Consider the following 22202-nt stretch of genomic DNA (forward strand, 5'->3'; position numbering starts at 1 on the left):
AGCAACAATAGCAACAATAAACAACAGTATAATGATAATCATAATAACAATCACAATATGTCCAGGAGTGTAGGATGGGAAAGGTGGCTTATGGAATGACATGAAGTATGAGACAACTGTGCAGATTATGTGGTATGGGATTGTGTGACAGAGTCCAGTTTTGTGTTAACATCAGCCAGTGATGCTGGTGTTACAAAGTCTTATAGCAGCTGGAATGAATGACTTGCGATAGCGCTCCTTCTTGTAGGTTAGGTGTCTCAGTCTGCTGCTGAAATTGCTACTTTGAGACTCCACAGTGTCATCCAGTGGGTGGGAGGGGTTGTCCCTGATGGATGTGAGCTTTGCCAACATCCTCCTCTCACCCACCTCCTCTATGGAGTCCAGGGAACAGTCCAGCACAGAACCAGCCCTCCTGACCAGTCTGTTCAGTCTCTTTCTGTCTCTCCCAGTGCACCACCGCATAGAAAACAGCAGACGCTACCACAGAGTCATAGAATGTCCAGAGCAGAGTCCTGCACACTCCAAAGGACCTCAGTCTGCTCAGCAGGTGGAGACGACTTTGGCCCTTCTTGTACAGGACCTCTGTGTTGTGTGACCAGTCCAGTTTGTTGTTGAGGTGAACACACAGGTATTTGTATGAGTCCACTATCTCAATGTCCAAACCCTGGATGTTCACCGGTGCAGTCTGAGGTGTCCTCCTCCTGCAGAAGTCGATGGTCATCTCTTTCGTCTTACTGGCGTTGAGCTGCAGATGGTTTCTCTCACACCAGTCGACAAAGTCAGAGATGACTGTCCTGTACTCCAGCTCGTCCCCATTCAACACACACACACACTTTAAATAAAGAAAGTGAGTAAAACATTGTAGATGATTCTAATCAAGCTGCCCATGAAAGGAACATAATCGTTCCTATTTCATTAGCATAGCATTATGCTAATTTCTTGTTAATTACCTTGGATTGGTGGGACAAAAATCAAGGCTTCAGTGCAAAAACACAGGATCTGGCTTCAGTGTGTTTAAATCAGTTCGTTTTCTATCACCAAGCCAGAGTAATTATATTTATTTATACAGGTAACTTCTGAAAATACCATAAAGCCAGTGTTAGCAACGTTTCTGTTAGCTGATATTACATGAATTATATGATCCATTACTTAGTTTATTTTAGGTCTTAAACTAAAATATAGCTTGAAGCATTTGTTTTTCTTCAAAGTCTTATTAAAAAAAATCTAAATTAAAGTACCACAGCATTTCAGAATTGAACTTCAAAATAATTTAAGATTAAAAAAACAAACAAACAAACTAGTTTATTTCAGACAAAAACGTTTTTTCTGCACAGCATCTAGTAATAAACTTTTAATTCAAATCTAGAATACCTCCACGAAAAACTGTTACGTTTTATTGCATAAAATTACATTTTCTTTGACATTCATATATACATATGATCAAAATCTGACTTTATTGTCCATTTTAACAAAAGTCAGCTTGTTAAACTCTACAACAGGACAAATTAAAGTTATTATACCTTCTGAAAACTGCACCAACTGTCTCTGTTTAAAATACAATCCCTTTATTTAATTTCTTACCAATTCAATAAAAATATTATATTGTGAACTCAACAGATGGCCCAACATATTGCTGGAAATATCGTGAGCTATCAAATAATTTTTGATTTTTTTTTTAGCACGTACCAAGTTATGAAGCAGTTTAAACAAGAAGCCTTATTTAAATCTGTCACTGCAAGGTCTTTTCTATTATTTCTTAAATCAAGAATGTAACAGATGGCTTCAAAACCATCTGCTACATTATTTTTTTATGTTAATTCAAAGACATTTTTGTGCAGATTTAATAGCTTCCCTTACACAGCAGGTCTGAGTTAATTTAACGGCACCACTAAAGGTTTGCAGAGTAGCTGGCGTTGGACCTGATAATTCATCATTAATGCAGGTAAAGGTTTATAGAGCTTAATTAGGGTGAAGTGAGACTCTCTCCACTTAGCCGGGCTGGTTTTTGCATAAATAAAACTCGTCCAGGCCTGTGTGCAGAGAGAGGCTTGTGAGATGTTTGGACCGGAGACAGAAAGCAGCATCACAGACGGAGAGATTTCAGTGGAAAAAGAAGTGCTGACTAATGCCAGGCGTCCCTGGTCGAGGTTACGCCAATCATTTTCAGAGGCACAAGTCCAGCCGAGGACAAAGGACCTCTGTGGGCCTTACAGCGAAATATCTGCACTGATTACAGATGGTTACTCTTCCACTCAGACTCTATCTCTCCCTTTTTAATACTCTTCATTTCGCCCTTGCTCATTTTAATTTTTCTCATTTTTTCTGTGCTTTGCTTTTCTCCCACAGTGTCTCTTTTTTCCTCTCTCTCTCCTCTCTCTGTCTCTTTCTCCTTTTCTGGCCCCCAGACAGCGAACATCATCAACATCCAATAAAAGATCATTTTCCATCTTAGAAAAGGTCGAGATGAGAACCTGAGGTTGCAGCGTGTTCCTTTTAGGGGCTGATTAAATGGAATCTCTAACTGCTACAAACCCCCCGTTTCTCTCAAATGTTTCCTTAAATAAAAAGAATATTTCAGCTGTGTGCATTTAAAACCTGAACTCCATCTGAATTTCACATCCTCTGTGATTCAGTATTAAACTTGGTTATCAACACGGCATTAAAAAACACTTTTTTCTCGGCTAAAAGAGAAAAGTAATGTCAAGCTGCCCCTCAAAGACTGTGTGCTGTCTCACGGATGCAGATTCATTATGTCAAACGTCTCATCGTCCACACAGGGAGGGCGTCGTGACAAAAACAAGCCGGTCAGCATGTCGGGTTGTGATTTTATTGGATTATCTTCTTATATAATAAACACAAGCTTTACTTCATGGAAGGACCAAAGAAACCAAATTAAAAAAATAAATAAAAAAGGAAGAGAGAAGAAATCTCTCATGACTTCTGCTTTTTGTGTAACTGTGTGGGAACACAATGAAACAGATTGCACACAATGATGAACAATTGATTTTCCTGGAGGCAAAAGTGATAACATTTTCACATTAAATCGAGCTGCGCGATCGTCAGAAAGGCTGCGGTTTGATAGAATTAACTATAAAAGTTCAGCGCTCTCCCAGGGGGAACTTAATAACCCGAATGGAGGCGGCTGCTGGGAGCGTGTCGCCACACATCTGGAATGTCTCATGAATGAAAAGAAATCCAGAAATCACCTGGAAATGGCTTTGATCGTTTATCAGTCAATATATTAACAGATATACAAATTATAATGATATACGCCCCCTGTCAAAAGTTTTAGGACACCGTCTCATTCAAATAAAGTAGAACCTGTCCTACAACTTCTGACAGGGGGTGTATTTCATCATATGGATGTGATCAGGACAGGACTCTGATCATACATGTAAAGTTTCAGGCAGATTGGAGCATGTTCAGGGCATTTACACAGCATTTGAAATTTCATGGTGAAGGATCAAAATTCCAGAGGCCGCCACGGACACGCCCTTTGACTTTGGGAAAAGATTTTAATAACTTTGGATCATTAAGGCCTCCTGTATGTACTGGCCCAATTTGAGGTGAATTGGAGTTTCCCCCTCGGAGGAGTTCACTCTAGAAAACAGTGAAAAATGGGCAAAATCTGACATTCAATGCAGAATAGCTCACTTCCTGTTGGGTTTGGTTTGGTTTGTTCAGCCTGATGTGCTGCATATGTGTACCAAATTTGGTAGATACACCCCCTGTCAAAAGTTATAGGACAGGTTCTACTTTATTTGAATGAGAAAGTGTCCTAAAACTTTTGACAGGGTGTATGTGTACATTTCCATGTGTAAACTGATCATGTACATTGTCTTTATCATAACTTTATTACATCTTTATTTTTAGCCTAATTGCGCTTCTGTATTTCTTGTCCTCTCTTCTGTGTCTAGCTGCTGTAACATGTAAACTTCTCTCATCTCATCTCATGTTTGTGAGTTTTGAAACACAATAATTTAAAAGCTCCTGGCATTGATAAATTCTGCTAAAAATGTACCGTTAATTTTACAGATTTGCCAACAACATAACTGATGCTAACCAAATGTTAGCATCAAAATTTTGCATCAGAAAAGATATGTTTATAGGACATCCCAGAGTTTCCTGATCAGCTGATCTTCTTTGCTTTATGCCTCCCTGTTCAGAAACCTAACTACTTCTCTGTGCAATAGCATAAATATAACACTATTACACTGTCTACTTCTATTCTGACTCTTGCTTTCCAAGTCAGTTTGATATAACTAGACAGCAACATTCACTCAGAAGACTTAGAGTAAAGTGGCTATTTTAGATAAATAAATAAACCACAACAGAGGCATTAGAATATATGAAACTATACAATTCTACAGTCCACATAAAAAGAATATATATGTAGTTGAAATATCAGGTAAATAGCTTGAGTGTAATATTAAAAGGTTATGTGTTAAAATGAAAGTATTGAAATTAAATATACTAGCAATATGGAGCAGCAATAGACACTTTATCTACATCATATGCTTTATTATTATTATTATTAGTAGTAGCAGTAGTAGAAATATTGAGTGTCTTTACTTTTGACACTTTTGAATATTGTTTACTGATAATATTCAATACTTGCTCTAGGATTTTAACTCATAATTAAATATCTATGCAATGTCATTTTGACTTTTTTTGTATCAAAAGGAAGAATTTGTCCTCATTCCTTCTAATTGACGGGAAATAACTGACAAACATCCTTAGAGACAGAACTAATTATCTGCTCCCCAGGTTCTGTTCAGGTAAATATTAATAATTCGCCCTTCACATTATTCACCGTCCTACCATTCATCTATGTCTGTGAAAAATGAGAACACAAAATAAAAAGAACACCGTTAATGAGCCTGTGAGTTACGGACAGTGCAGCAGATGAAGTGCTGAATAGTTGGCAAGAAAGTTTACGTACCAACTAATTATTATACGTGACATAACGATATTTAAACATGGCTTCACGCCGCTGTATTGCTGTATATAATCTCCAATACGGGTTGTAGTGTTTCTAATTTCTTTTGCAGCTCGAGACTCCATAAATCTGAATGCTGGAAGTAAAATACATCCCAGAAGCCAACCAGCGCAACAGGAGACCATTAGTCCTTTTGTATGCTTTCTTTAGTGTAGTATCCCTGGCAACTGCAGTACCTGTGAGACACTGATTAAAGTTCTTTTCCTCACTGCCAAGCCTATGAGAGCCCACCATTAACAGGCCATAGGGCTGCATTGTCAGCACGCTAATGAAGCCAGTGTGTTCTTTTTAAAGTGTCATTCTGGATTATGGCCATAATATGAGGGCGAGAGTGGATCTGTATAAGTGTCTCGGCGAGACCTAACAGCAGGCGCCCACCAGCTCGGGCCCTCTCCCCTGACGTTTCCTGCAACACACCGCGGATGCACGTGGAGCCTCGGCGCCTGCACTGCCCGGGATCCCCGCCGCCACCTCACCGGGCAACTGGCACCGGAGTAATTTCATCTGACAGGTGACTTAAAGCTTTGGTCCATGGCAGGCAGCAGACCAAAGGCTGGAGGATGTATGTTGGTCCTGTCAGCCTTGTTTTCAGCTGGGAGCTACGTGCCCCATCAATATTTAGATCCTGATAGCCGGTGTTAGCGAGGGGAGCTAGATGTCGTGGAAAACTTTTTCTTCTTCTAATCTCTAACTATTTAAACACCACCTGACGCCAAAACACAGAGGAGCACAGCAGACACAAAGACACGGTGTCCTACTTGAAACAGAAGTAATGCCACAGTGCATCATCAGGGTTCTGAGGCGAGACGGGACAAATGAGATGCTGTGGGCGCTCTTCATAACAGCAGACAGGGGTCACAGACAGCCAGCCACACAGCCACTAAATGTCTGACACATTTATTGGACATGAAAAATGAAAATATCGACGGATTTAACTCCAGGGTCAGAGTTAGCCGAAGAGACAGGTTAACTAAACGACTGGGACGAGGCGGAGTGGAGAACAATGCGCCACCGCGGACGGAGGATCATAATCACGGCTGTCACCGTACGACTGTCTCATTAGCAGAGCAACAGGTGGAAGTAATCAAATGGCAGGTGTTGGTAATTATGTGACAAGCGACACGGCCACTAAAGGCTGCTTTTTTTTTTGGGGGGGGGGGGTAGCCTATTGGTAGGGAATGCATGAAATGTCAGGAAAACGTAATGAATGGAAATGGATTTTTCCCACAAGTGCTATTTCCACAATGTTGGCGGCCATCAGCTGACAAATTCAGGTCAGTCAAGGATGAAATGCTTCACTCTTTCAGAAAGCAGCTGTGCACCAATGCACCAAGGACGTCCTGTTTTCAGTCTCATCCTTTATTTGTCTGTTAGTTAATTGGCCGGTAGAATATCTCAACAACACGACAATAATTTCTATGAAATCCAATAGGAACTAATTGATTGTTGTTTGGTTATTGCATTGATGTATTTGTTTGGTTGCAGAAATAGTTGGGGGATGGATGGATGGATGGATGGATGGATGGATGGATGGATGGATGGATGGATGGATGGATGGATGGATGGATGGATGGATGGATGGATGGATGGATGGATGGATAGATAGATAGATAGATAGATAGATAGATAGATAGATAGATGAAGGATAGATGGATAGATTGATGGATGGATTATGGATGGATGATGGATGGATGATGGCTAGATGGATCATTTGAATTGCCATTGGGATTCTTAAATTTCCATTGGGATATCTTTAATTGTTCAAAAATGAAGTACCAATACTTTAACACTTCTGAAAATGCTAAAACTTTTCGTAACATTTTTATGCCAATAGAATAAATATGAACCAGTTGACCATCTACTGCCTGCACATGGAGGCAGGCAGTTTTGCATTTGTTTCGTATTTATGCTTCACATATTTGAATCAGACAACTAGAATTCTGCTCAAACTCTCAGTCCTTAAAAACCAACACTTATTTCTTCTATTTACTCCCATCTGCCATGAAATTAAAAATGAGATTTCATGCCATCTGTTAATATGTTGCAGGTTACATTGGCCTGCCGTTCAGTATTTCAGCTTTTTTAATTCTGTTTTTTCTCATTTTAAATCATATTCATTCTGTATTTTTATGTACAGTCATGTGTCTTGTATGTATAAAGCTCTTAAATGGCTCCACATGTCTTTATAAACCTCCTGAATTGTTGTATTCATGCCAGACATTTATGTATTTTCTACCAAATTAATAGTACCAACAGAACATGGAGGACCTGCGTAGCCTTGGCAGAAGTGAAGACTGTCTGAAGCAGTTTGAAAATAAGTTTCTGTCTGACCTCCTCCGAAGGTTTCTGTTTCTAATTTATGCGTTCGGGTTTTTCAGCCATTCTTGTATTCTCAGAGAAGATCCTTGGCTGAGTGGTGAACTGCAGGTGGCCAATGAGACGCTACACGTGACACAGAAAGTACTGCAGCCACAGTTATTCTGAGTGCCGCTATGAAGCTTTGTGAAAATCCTACAATCCTCTTTGTGTCCTGAAAAAAAAGCAGCTATAGGTACCAAACTATAGTAACCAGGGCACCGTGAGATAGGAGACACTCTGTATTTGTTATTACAGAGCAATCAATGTTTTACACCAGGGGAGGGTTACTGTATATCAGGCAGAGGGATTAGAAGCTCCTATGGCGCTGGTACCACTCAGAGGAATCAAGCTCTCAGAGGCCAGAGGCACAGGGACGGGGGTGGGGATGACAAGCGCTGCGGTATAAATCAATAGCCAGCATGCAGCGATAAATCCTCCCAGCTCCAATGACCGACTGGCCCTCACACCCTTGCACACAAAACAATCTTGGTCCCTCATGTCACAACAGCCAAAAGTTATCACTGCCATGGATCACCAGCACGCTGATGTGTCAGCTGAAAGTCAGCTCAAAGCCCGGCTGGAAGAGACAGCAAGTCCTGCTGGATTCAACTATATGGTGTAGGTGTTTAAGGAAAGCCGAGAGATGTCCGAGTTTGAATGTTTGATGCGTTAAGGGCCTCTCTCAAGAGATCTTTTAAGGGCCAAAAAAGTAGGAATTCAGAATAGAGAACTCCAATCATTTCAAATGGCCAAAGGCTCGACTGCAAAATCACACTTTTAAAAACATTTGATTCCATTTTTATTGTCAGACTTTTATTTATATGTAAAGGGTACAAGATGTAAAGTAGAAATTTGAACAGCCAATCAGAGCGTTCGACACAAGAAGAGTTGAGTGATAGTTTTCTAGTTTTTTAAGAAAAGATAATGAAAGAGCAGTTTTGTTAATATGGGTTAATATGGGCTTTTGATAATGTGGGTGTCATTTACTTAAGTTTAACACAAAGCAGTTCGTTTTTTTTCTTTTTTTTAAAAATATTTTAACTCACTTTGAGCTCATCAAGAACTTCTATGGAAACACCACAGCCATGTCTAGAAGTAGGGAATTTTTGTGACTTATTGTAAAATCTGTATGCCAAAAAACACGTAAAAGAAAAAAAATGTTGAATTCTTTGATTACTCGTTATTTGTTAATTATTATTACTTTATTATCGATTATTATTGTCAAAAAATGTTTTAAAAAACTGTGCTGGTGGAAAACTCTACATACTATAGATCATTTATTTATTCATTTTAATTTCCTTTAGTTGTTTCCATACTTTCTGTCTGCTCTGTGTGTACACAGCCTGCAGTTCAGCCCAGTTCAACAGAAAAGTCCATTAAAGTTATGACCATTGATCGCAGTCACTAATGGCTTCTTAACTGCACCCAAAGAGCACAGAATTTTCTATTTCTGACAGTGCAAGTGGTTAACATTTGAGCAATCTTTTAGATGAGATATGTGGAATAAAGTGCTTTTGTTAAAATAGCACATTGAGCGGACAGTTCAGGGACCTTGAGAAAGTTGAAAATTAGACTATTCTTTCGTTTTATGGTTTCTGGCCCTGCAGATTGTGTAACTTTGGAGATATTTTAAGGATAACTTAAACATGCTTTTGCGGTCCAGAGGCTTAAGGCTGTTTTTACTCATCAAATCATCAGAGATAACAGAAAAACTCACTGATTTCTGTCAAATGAATGAACACAGACCTTTACACAGACTGATCACCCCCGAAAGGCCCATTCAGTCAATGAAAAAAACCCTGCTAACTTTGGTTTTATTGCCAATCTTGGGCGGTTTGAGTGCAGGCGCTCCACTCCAGAAAGCAGCAAATAAAGATTTCCGAGTGTATCTTCACATATTATCCATAAATCCCGGCTTCTTTTGCGGCTCTCACGGCAAACGGTTAACCTTCTATTTCAAAGCATCATAAATTGTGAACCCAGAGCTTCCGGCCACATCATAACTATTTGTAATGTGCAGAGACCGGACTGTAACGCTGACTGGTGGTGACACAATGAAGAAGCTGTGCAATGGGAGCACAGTCTGGGCCGGGCGACACTGATGGGTGGACCTGTCCAAACGCATTGACTCGTCCCGACTGCGGCCGAGCCGTTTATGAAACGGACGCGGGGAAGTTTGTGATTCAACGCAGCGCTGTCTGACATCATCCCTCCTCCACACATAATCGCTCTGCCGTGTTTAGCCTCCGACACAAAAGACGGCATTACACGGCTGAGCAGGTGCAGCGGTGTCGGCGTCAGGTCGGCCGACCCCGGCATGTTGATGTATTAAGAGCATCATCATTCAAACAATGTGTGGGCTTTGTTGCAAGGCCACGGCGCAGGTAGCTATTTGAGAAATCAATAGGAGCCAAAGCAGTTTGTATGTGTGAAAAGGATGAGATATGCTGCAGAGGGATTCAGCGCAAAGCAACAACATGTCATCTCTTCCTGAAAGCTGGGAGCCAATTTATGTACCGTTCACATGGGATTAGTATTATCTGGAGATTTGTGGTAACTTGTGAATTACCTCTATGACTGTGCATTCATGCGAGATAAACAAAGTCTGTATTTTACTCAAATTTACAGACATTACAGCCGGATATGATGTCAGATCTGTGCAACATACGCTGTTGTTACGTCCATGTAGGTCACAGAATAAGATAAGTTAAGATAAGATCTACTTTATTCATTCTGGAGGAAATTATTTTGCCAGAGTACAACAAACAAAGGTTAGTGGAATACACACAAAAACAAAGATTAGTAGTAAAATGGAAATAACAAAGAATAGAATGTAAGTTTCTAAAAGTGTCAACAAAAAAAAAGAATTTAATAAGAATTAAAATAAAATAAGATACCACAAGTACAAGATGTAAAATGTATACAAAGATGAACAGAAAATGACCTGGAGCAGAGCAAACAGATGTCTTGACACTGAACATTGAATACGGTGTGATACCTGCTCTGTCCAACATGCTGAACCGACAGTGTCACCAGAACAACATAACTTGTGCTTTCCAGAACCCTTAGTCCGATAGACGGGGCAGCTTTATTTATGCAGCACATTTCACACGAGGGCAACTCAGTGTGCTACACATTAAAACACTAAAAGCCCCGGAACCATTCAGACAAGAATAAAAGAGCACAATTAAAATGAGGAACGTAATAAAACATAGAAAAGGAAAGGAAAATTAGAAATATATTAAAAAATAAAATTACAATTTGCATTTTAAACAAGCTCTAATAGGAACACAGTGGCAGACAGAAAAGTCTTGAGCTGTGATTTTAAAGCAGACCTCCAGCTTTCAGGGAGTTTGTTCCAGATGTGTGAAGCATCAAGAGTCAACGCTGCTTCACCATGTTTAGATCTAACTCTAGGAGCTGAAAGCAGAACAGGACCTGAAGACCTCAGAGTTCCAGATGGTTCATAAAGTGACAGCAGATAAGATAGGTATTCTGAGCCTAAACCATTCAGTGCTTTATAAACCATCAGCAGGATTTTAAAATCTGTTCTCCAGCAGACAGGAAGCCAGTGTAGTGATCTAAGAAGAGGAGTGATGGGATCTAGTTTTTTGGTCCTTGTTTGGTCTATAGGTCACTGATAAAAGCCTAAATGCTATCGTTAGGCACTCATTAGGTTTAGGCACAAAACCCACTTGGTCAGGTTCATGGAAAGCTTGTGGTTAAAATGATCACTTTGTGGTATGTCGTCGTCATGGCGACAGTAAATATGTCAAAGCAACAACTTGACTTGAGAACAGCAGACAGCGTTGTCGGGATAACGGGCTGTCAGGGCGTTTGTATTAAACCGTGACTGAATGTGAGGAACTGGAAATGTTCTCACAAAGACTCAAGGTGAGTTTGAAGAAAGGTTTTAGCCTTCCTTTACCTATCAAGGTTTTTGTCCTTTGATTCACTTCTCTGAACATATATACATACAAAAATGCAAATATTTGGTTCAATAACCCTTCTAGTTTCCATCTACAAGCTTCTGGTTTATCTTCAACTCCTCTGGACATTATGCCCACCGTCAAGCATGGAGGTGGCAGTATCATTGTACGATCAGTTTAACTGACTTGTTTCTTCATCAGTCCACAGGTTCTTGATGGGTTTAAGTGAGGACTTTGGGGAGACCAGTCTAGAACCATCATTCTAGCCTGATTGAACCATTTATTTAACACTAACTGAGTCATTTCTGACCAATTTTGAGTCATCTTTAACATAACTTTGGGCAGGTTTCAATTCTGGTTTCTGTGACTTCTTGAAGATCCCTGCAAATCCTCCTGTTTTCTCCTTAGATCCGGTTGCTTCTAAAAGGTTTTCACAACTACAGGATAGTTTATTGCGCTCGCTGGAGTTTGATTCTGGTTTCTGATTTTTCTTAAACATCCCACTGAAGATGTTTTTTTCTTGGTGTTGTTGTTTTCAACCAAACTGTCATAGCTTGCAGACATTTCCTTGTCTTCTGCAGCTTCGTCTAGGCCTAGTCCTGCATTTGCCCCTAAAATGTTGTCAATAATTTCCATCGCAGCCTCCATAATTCAGCCGGGAAAGAGGCAGAAAAAGGCACACGACAAAAACAGCAACTAAAACATTCCCCAATCACTGAGATGCAGATTCGCTCCGGTTTGGCCAGATATGGTAGCTAACTTGCAGTGGAATTTTTACTTTACAAATTACAGACATGGCACATTCACACGGGATTAAGATGACAGACATCCTCCGCAGTTATTCCAAATCACCATTGGTCCTGAGGTAACACTAATCCCGTACAAATAGGGCAGAACTCTATAAACTACCAGCAACTATTATTCTCTTTTTATATATGCAAAAAACAAGCTCCCAATCGTAAATTCTGACCCTCTATCAAAACAGATTGAACTTGGTTTACTGCATCCAGAGAGCCGAAATGGAGGCTGCAGTGTTTTCCAGGGATGATGTACGGTTCTACATCCACACGGCTGATGCATTTTTTATGTTCAAAACCAGAGGGGCTTTCTCACCTTCAATTTTAAAAGTGTTTACTCAGCAGCAGTCCTGAGAGCTGATAAAATAAGTTAGGGCACCTGAATTAAAAATGATTCTTCAGCGGAGAATCTGTCCCCAAAATAGTCCCCCGCGGCGCCTCTTTCCTGGTGGTAATGTGATTTGGAGGGGGGAAAAAAAGTCCTGTGTCACATTTGTCTCAATAATATGTGTGAATAGAATGATGCTCCAAGTGTAGACATGTCATCTGTACATATAAAAAACGTCTCTACATATAAAAAACGTCTCTAAAAAAAACACAAAAAAAGAAAATAAAATGCACTTGCAAAAAATGAAGAGTTCACTTGCAAAAACAGATAACTCCGTTTTATAAATTTTCAGAAAACTCATTTTTTATTGGTTTTATTGTACTTTAGATAATAATAATAATAACACTAATAATTTATTTATTCTATATTTTTTCATGCATTTTTCTACTGAGTCAAATCTTCAGTTTGATTGATATTATCTCAAGTAAACAATAAAATATAAGGTTTTCTGACAATTTATCAAAACGGAGTTATCTGTTTTTGCAAATGAACTCTTCAAATATTGTAAAGAAAATAGATCCACAATTGAAAAGTATAAAATATCCGTGAATATACTCCAATATTTATAGACTGGTAGGTTCTTTTTCTTCTTTGTTTTAGTGAATCGAGAAAGCATTCATTGATGTCAGTTTTACATTCATGGGACTGTTTCACACACATTTTGGGACAGCATATGATCACTTCCTGACCGCTTTACTTCTGCATTTCAAAATAAGAGCATGCATTCTTTCTATGAGCTATTTTTGTCTATACACTACACACACCAACTGTGAGGACATAGATAGCTTCTTTTACTGTTAGTATCCACTGTCTAAATGTGATGTAAAGACACTAATTTTGTTGTTGCACTAAAAATTAAAGACAGACTTTTTTTTTTAATGTCACCTTTCAGTAGGAAAACCTAGCAAATTATACACAGTTTGAACTGATTGATGACTAATTTGTGACCTTGTCTAATTTAATTTTGATGCGTCTTTTCAAATCCTGATTTGTTTTCACTAATTAGATTATTGGAGTCTTTTGTATGCTGGAAGTTGTCTTTCAATGACAGCTTCACCTTTTTCTCACAGTTTTTGCAGAAGTATTGAACAGATGAACTATAAACTTATCACCATATAATTTGGCTACTTGAGAGAGAAAGAAAGCATTTATCAGGTGCAGGAAAAAAAAACTTAACGTTTCTGTCATAATAACAATGCACAGTGGGATTCAGAAATTGATATTTATCCGTCAGCCAGACGTAGCTCCAAAAAAACAACATTTGTTTATGAATTTCTAGGTGATTTAGGATAATTTCACATCACTCATCTGTTTTGTTCAGACACGCAGACCAAAGTCAGTTCACTGTATATCCGGTCCTCGTGAATAATGTCATTTAAAATGGAAATGAGAAAACTTTTTACTAGTAGTGCAATTAAAAACAGCGTTCAGAATAAGTCATCTTTGAACTGCAATCTTGACTGTGTTTGTTGCAGCTGTGTTGTTTTCTTGTTAATTAAGGCCTCTGAAATATGAGCAAAATGATAGAATCAAAGCCATTTCTTACTTCTTAATCTTCTCGTGCTCCTTCCTGATGTCACTGTCGGCTGGAATCGCCATCTTTACCACATCTGGTTAGTCAGCAGCTGCTTGTCAGTCCCTCAATATTTTCATTTTTTGATCTGAGTGTCTTTTTCCAGCAGCATCAGAGCGTCACCCATCATGTCCAGTCAAGTCCTGATTATTTGTGCTGCACATTTAAAACAACAGCTGTTTAGCCCAAGTCCTTTCCAATTGGGAAATAAGATTAAGATGGGTTAATACAAGATAAGATAAAACTTAAACAATCCTGAAGGCAATCACAAGTTTACCTCATAAATTTAAAACTGTGTGAATTTGCACAAGTGATGTAAATAGTACAGTTGCAACCCAACAATGTTTCAATAAATAAATCTCATCTGACTAAATATATTATTATAGTTTTGATCCTACAGTATTGTTAATTATGCAAATTTACCTGACTTCATAGGCTATTAAGGTTAGGACTCAATAATATTATACACTGAAACACCAAAAGAATCCAGAGATTCCCTGTGAGGGAGCATAGTGCTGACCGTGGAGATAAAAAAAAAACTCAGCAGAACCAGGTTCAGTGAGGGCAGATATCGGCCTCGACCAGTTAGGGTGAGGTTAAAGGGGAGGGAGACAAACAGACTGAAGAACACAGGCATTGGACATGGATTGGATGGACACATTTTCACGCCTTTCTATGATCTTTTTATCTCTGTGAGGAATATCAGGTCAGATAATATACCAGCTCCAGGGTCATGAAATGCTGAAAGAATACATAAAGTTACTAACATTCAAATACATCTAAATGCATGGAGGAGGCACCATAGAAGGAAAAATGAAAGAAAACCCGAGTATATACTCATGCGATGACGAACATATGAACAAGATAGCCAAGATAAAACACAGCAGTGAGATTAAATTGAGACAGAACTTTAAAAGCAACAGCGTAAAAGAGAAAGTCAAGTAACTGATTAATACAAAGCAGCAGAGTGGACACAACAAGGGCAACTTCAGGAAGAGCTAAAAGCAAGAGGAGAAAGAGGTAAGACTTTTCATTTTAGGTTTAAATCACCAGCAGTGCGACAAGATTTAATGTGGAACTTTTGCACATTTCAGGTTGTTTACGTAGCATACTATGTAACCTTGCACATTTCTTCAAGTATTTCTGTTACTTTCTGTGACTCATCATTCATCTTGTAACTCTTGCTGCCTGCCGACTTGGAACACGTATTTATTCTGAATGTTCTCATTATTGTCAGGGACGAAAACACCAAGTCACATTCCTTCACAATAAAACCTTTCTGATTCTGAATCTGGTGCACACCTGGACGTTATTAGAGCCACTGTAGCTAGATATGGTTATGTTTCTATCATTCATGTTCAGAGGTAGGTTGGAACCCAAAGTTTCCAGCAGAACATTGTATTGTAACATTACAATCAGCGGTTTCCCAGTATGCTGTTACAGCTACAATTCTTATGCCACCTGCACTTATTTACATTTTTCTTTCTTCTCCACTGCGAGACTCTGAGAAGCAGCAGTACAATTTCTCAGTATGTAGCTTGATTATGTTCATTTTGTCTTTTTCTTCTATTTGACTAGCAATTCTTTTTATCTGACGAAGTTCGTGAGGGTGATTGTTTTACCTTGCTGACATGTTTCGACTAGATCTACAGTCTTCCTAAGAGCTTTATCCGGCATGTGATGACGTGTCCTTTTTATCAGGTGACCGGCCACTCCGGAACCACACAGAAGACAAGAAAACATCCACTGGAGAAACAGGAAGCGCTTTTAGTAGAAGAAAAAAGGAACACCAGGCAGAATATGAAAAAGAGACCACAGGACGACTCACAAGAATACAAAAAGACAAAGCCGATCAAGAAAACAAAAAACTGTGCGGACCACTGAGAGATATAAAGCACATTATGGACTGGAGGATTTTAACATCAGAGGCCAACAAGCACAAGAGATGGATAAAAGAGGCCATATAAATCAGAAAGCGGGCCAAGGATTCCATGAACCAGGACGAGGGGCCTACACCTTCTAACACCTGGAACTCCATCCTCCAGAGACGGTCGGAAGATGAGGAAGCGTGGCGAGATCTGTCAGACCGGTCACCTAATAAAAAGGACACGTCATTGGACTATTGCAATGTCCTTTTATCAGGTCTGCCAATGAAGAGCCTTCATAGTCTGCAGACGTTCCAGAACCAGCAGCTCGCGTTCTGACCAGAACAAGTAAATATGAGCATGTTACTCCAGTGCTGGTCTCTCTGCATTGGCTACCAGTTCATGTTAGAGCAGACTTTAAGGTGCTGCTACTAACCTATAAAATTGTTAATGGAATTGCCCCGTCTTATTTATCCAGCCTGCTGAATCTATATGTCCCCGCTCGGGCTCTCCGTTCCAGGGGACTGGACTTCTGAATGTCCCAAAGGTCTGTAAAAAGACGGTGGGGGAACGGGCTTTTTCTTTCCGGGCACCTACACTGTGGAACAGTCTGCCTGCTGAAATCAGGCAGGCATCGTCCATTAATGTATATAAAACTAAGCTAAAGACCCACCTCTTTTCTTTTATATATGAATCTTAAATTGTTTGTTTAAATGATGTCTTTTTTTATTGTTCTGTTTTTATTGTTTTTATTTATCCGTTTTTATTTCTGTGTACAGCACTTTGACGGAAAGCGTTTTATAAATAAAGTTATTATTATTACATGTCAGGTGACACACTGAGGAAGACTGCAGACATAGTCGAAACATGTCAGCAAAGTAAAACAATCACTCTTACTTTGTCGGACAATACAGAATTACTAATCAATTTCTCAGCTTGTACCTCACACTTACCTGACAACAAAGTTCACTCTGACTTTGGCTTTGTTGTTATGGATGATCAGACTCGATTCTACTCACAGCCTCATGCTAGGGAGTAAAATCTGTGGCTCCACAGATGTCAAATGGAAATGATCGTCTGTATCCAGTGCAGCATTTGTTCCACTTCTTCAGTTTCCAGTTTTTTCGGCCTACACCTCCATCCAAACCGATGTAGTCGCTGTACGAGCTGAAGATTTACCTCGACTTGGACACTAAAAGAAGCCAAACTTCTCATTGAGGCGACACCTTGAAATTTACACCGGATAAAGTACAAGTAAAGTACGAAATCCAATTTGGCTGTCACTTTTGGCACCTAATAAAAACTACATTTGTGAGACGAGGAGTAATGTTCTCCTGTTGGAACATGTCCCCAAGATGGCTGCCCCGGGTCAACGCTGCGCCTTCGGGGAATTTCACAGTGAGCAAGATGAAGCACATGTTGGCCTGGGCGTGTGCTGGCCCCAGGAAGCTAGCTTTACTTCTGTGAATTATTTACAATGATGTATAGGCCCCGCTGCTGGGAAGCCATTCTGTTTTTGGCTACAACCTCATATCTGTTTTCCAAGACATATCTGTCACCGGGAGAAATTGAGAAAAATAAATGGTGGACTTGATGTATGTTTTTGGCTGCCTCTTTTTTTTTAAGTTTGAGCAGAACTCTCCGACACCTGAAGTGAAGGAGCTCAAGCAGGATTTTATGACACACTTATGAGGATTATGAGAAACAATGCTTTAACTCCCGATGACAGCCGGACAGGAAACCGAATAGGGAAGAGGAAAAATGAATGCAGGCCGCTCATTTGCTACCAGAAACTCTGAGCTTCATTTCTTGACGAGAAAATTCAATAAATTATATTTGTCATCAAAAATGCATGATGTGAGCATCTGGATTGATTTCCGCTATCCAGCAGGTAGCAAATTTCTTCTATTTCTATTTCAGCGTCATGGGATCTTTATTTGATGGGCTGATTTCAATGCTTTTAGCTCATTTTTGATTTGTTAATAAAATTTTAAAAAAGAATGCAGCTGATTTAAATAAATACTGCCTTATTTTTCTCTTTTAAAGCAGCACAGCAGGGGAAGACTGGCAACAAAAAGCATATGGGAATTGTGGCAATCAACAAATGAATAACTAAAAAAAAAAACAGACAAGCTGTTTAATTCTACTGTTGGTTTGACCAAAATGAGAAACAATTCAACTAAATTTGACCAAAAAAAACCCCTCAAAATGACAGCCTGGTTCCTCAGTTCACATAATAGGTGATTTTAATATCAAAATTCTTTAATATTTTGAAACATATTTGCCTTTTATTGTATTTATTGTAATGCAACAATAAATATCTTGAAGAAAAGTATCAAATTAATGATGTATTGTGCTTTAATTTACTTCACAGTCACACAGTAACATTCATTAGTGAACCTTTAACTCTCCTCCATCCTGTCCCTTTCAAATTAAGAGGCCTGTTCACCTATTCGTTTAGACAGTACAGGTTTTAACAAGTTACTTTTTATTGTTGGGGACGCTTTAAAAAATTGGATTTCTTCTCAGCTGTAGTGCAAAAAAAGAACTGATGTGCAATTACCGATTTACAAAATAAAACTGACAACCATTTTTTTCACCACTTTGCAGACATTTTGTGCAAATTTCCGTAAGCATTTGTGCAATGAGTATGACAATTAAACCTTGGAAGCTATCAGAACTGCAGCTGAACAGCCACTGCAACTCCAAAGTTGTCAAAAAACACTTAGTTTTGCTTGTTGACGGAACATAGCATCCGGCAGCTGCTCTCTGGTGTTTCTTCCTCTTCGCTGCTGTCCTCGTCTTTACCTGCTGACTGCTTAGATAAGTCTCTCATATCTTTGCACAGTTTCAGTTTCCGCTTTTCCTCTGTTTGCTACCCTCTCTGCACGGTGGGTTTTCGCTTTGTTTCCATGTCTCGGCGACACATGCCGGATAGCGACTGCCTGAGTGCTCCATGCTCTCAGTTGTGGTGGAAACTGCTACCCGCTACTATGGTTTTCTCAGCTGTGCCACTACAGCTAAGAAGACCTTGCAAATACCTGTATGCTGGTATAAGTGGTGTTATAACCGGGGTTAAGAAAAATACACCAGTGTTTACAAGACTGGAGCTCACTTGAAAGACTGCTGAACTTCTTGATAGCCAGTCTCTGCTGCACTAAAGGGTACCACAATCACCATTTGGAAACCATTCCCTTAAGCATCGTTTATGTGCCAAAACCATGATTAATCCTGTTACCAAGGACTTTCCTAACCTAAAAGCATCTGTTGTTGTACATTTTACCCAGCTGCCCAAACACGAGCCACTTTGGAAAACCTATTAAGACTTTTGGAACAATCATGAGGACTTGTTGATTTTAGCAGCTTCCCTAATTAGCCAGAAGGAAAGTCTTGGTTTCTAAGGTTTCTTACAATAGCTTGATTATAAAAGTTTCTAGTTGTCTTTGGCACTAATGCGTGAATGTTTTGACCCTGAAACGACAAGTGAATCCGCTACCGAAGCTACATACAAACTTCACTGAGCTTTACTTCCTTCTCCTTCAGTGCCTGCATGTGTTTGTTCCAGTGTGCAGCAAACTAGTGGAGAATTTTCCCCTCATAGTCATTAAAGAGTTCTGTTCATTTTGATGCAGTAGCACAATCTAGTTATTGACAGTGTGAAAAGGGAAATTAGGCCACAGAAATGTGGAGCACGAGCTGTTCTCAGGACACACAAAGACGGTCTTTAGCTTTATAGGTTTATCTTCCAGCCCGTTTGAAGTCGGCGATTTCAGGTCATTGGCATTCAAGCGCTGATGAGCAACAGAGATGGTTACTTAGTGTCTGAGGGGTGACTGACGGCTTCGATTAAAGTGAATTTTGTGAGTTAACTTTAAGAGGTGGATATTGATTGATCTTGTTTTTTAAAAGTCTTCATGCGTGTGATTGAAACTGCTCAATCGCTCCTCGTTTCCTGGCCCGAATGTGAGTCATTGTGAGCTCCCCGAGGAGAAATGCGGCGGTTTGAAGCCGAGATCAAGAAGACTCGGCTGAATAAAAATAACACAAAAATACATTTCACATTGAACAGTTTCCAGGCTTTTCAGTAGCAATTGATTGCGGTTTAAAAGAATGGACAGACCATTTGAGTTCTTGGTGAGACTGCAGTACAAAGACGTGTCTGGGAAGATGACTTTCTTTATCTGGACGATTTTCATTTGAGGCACATATTGAATATGTCAAAACTGCCAACCGCATATGCAAACTGCAACAAAATTACAAAAGCATACATACTTTGCCGTAGGCGTACACTGCATGAAGGGTACTTTTCACTTCATTTATAACCCATATAACTCTATATCCAAAACAGTTATAAACACACGGTGCCAACTGGCATCCTGGCTGCTTTTTTTCCAACACCAACCTTGCTTCGCCAAAATCCAATCAAGCTCAACCGTCCATTAATGAGCCTTCATGAAACTGGCACTAATTGATTTTTTGGAAGCACAATAACTCATAAACAAAACATTCATTAGTCCTGCACAATGTATCATTTCAGTATTAACATTTCATTGTGTGCGTGCACGACAGTCGTGTCGCAGTAAATGCAACGTGAAGTAAAGAAAATAGCTCAAACGCACCAAACTACAACTTTCTTTGCTGGCTGATGAAAAAGAAAAAGTCCCACAGTTCTGATATTCCGCCACAATTCAATGAGAAAAGTTTGTTTTGTTTGTCTTACAACAGCATCTATTCCGAGTAAAGGGCTGCTGGACACACTTTGGCTTTTTTCCCCCTGAGCTTGTTTACATGCAGGATCCCCATCTGACTGATAAAATGAATGAGCAGCAGACGACCAACGCTGAAGTGTAAGGTTTGGTCGCAAAAAAGAAATGCAAAATTAATAGAATATTTATCATGATCACTGCTTTTGGTTTTCACAATGAAATGAACATGATTGACTGTGATATTAATGTTTAAACTCAATGAAAACCTGCACATGCAAAAATACACCCACAACACCCCGCATCACTTGGGTTTAATTTGGTTAAATGTGATATTAGAACACCTTGTTTCACTTCTTGACAGTAATTTTTTTAATCACACACGTGTCTGAGCTGCTGCACTGCAGTAACTGGGTGGAGACTAGAAGCCTCTCTGTGCACAGCCGCTCATCTAACGTCTACAGGAGCCTTCATGTGAGGCGTTTGGGTAACACTGGGAAATCTATTGATGAGAATGGTTTCAGTTCTATTTTTTCCACATTATTTACAAGACACAGAATTTGTTGACATGCAAGCTGCCCGTTTAAATCTGCTCCACAAAGCTGTATGATGAGTGCAAAGCCAGATCTGACTGCCATCCAAAGCAAAAAAGCTATGCATGGCAGCGTTACAACACAAGACAGAGGTTCCAAACGGCTTTTTTCAGCTTTATGAACTATTATGTTCTTCAATGTAGATGCAGTCCCATAAAAAATATCCCAATCATTCTTGAGTGATTCATTAATCTGCTAAAAAATTCATTTATCACATTGCAATATAAATGATAGAAAAACAGCATCTTTTCCAATGTCGTGCAGCCCTAACATTCACGTCATTGCTTTTTGTAGTTATTTCTGCAAAAATATTAGCAAACAGCTGTTTATTTATGTCTTACACTAAGCAGCAATAGGAATGCACTGTCTTTGCTGGAATTCCTTTCGCTTCGCTGCAGCAATCGATTGGAATTCCCTCCAAAAATCTCTCCTTCACTTTACATGTTTAAGCAGAAGCTGCAGCAGACCCTAGCACATGCTGACTGTTTTCACTGAATTGCTAGCATTAATTAAGAGTGTTTTTAATCACTCGTGTATCTTTTCTTGTATATGCATTGTTTGTTTGTTATCTTTCTTCTTGCCAGGTAAATGGTAGTATTTATATAGCGCTTTTATCCAAAGCACTTCACATGATATGTCACATTCACCCATTCACACACTGATGGCGGAAGCTGCCATGCAAGGCGCTAACCACGATCCACCAGGAGCAATTTGGGGTTAGGTGTCTTGCTCAGGGACACCTTGACATGAGCTCGATGGGCTGAGGATCGAACCGGCAACCTTCCAGTTAGAAGACGGCCACTCTACCCACTGAGCTATGCCGCCCCCAGGTCATCACTATAAATGAGAAAATTGTTCTCAACTGATCTTTCGTGGTAAAATGAAGAATTGATAATAATCTGGACTCATGTTCTTGCTACCTGATGAGTTCAACATAGTGCTGTCCTTTTAGTTCTGTTTTGGTCTCCACCAACACCTGAAGGAAACATCTGGCTCC

Source organism: Acanthochromis polyacanthus, chromosome 16 (genome assembly GCF_021347895.1).
Source record: "Acanthochromis polyacanthus isolate Apoly-LR-REF ecotype Palm Island chromosome 16, KAUST_Apoly_ChrSc, whole genome shotgun sequence".
Classification (NCBI taxonomy): domain Eukaryota; kingdom Metazoa; phylum Chordata; class Actinopteri; family Pomacentridae; genus Acanthochromis; species Acanthochromis polyacanthus.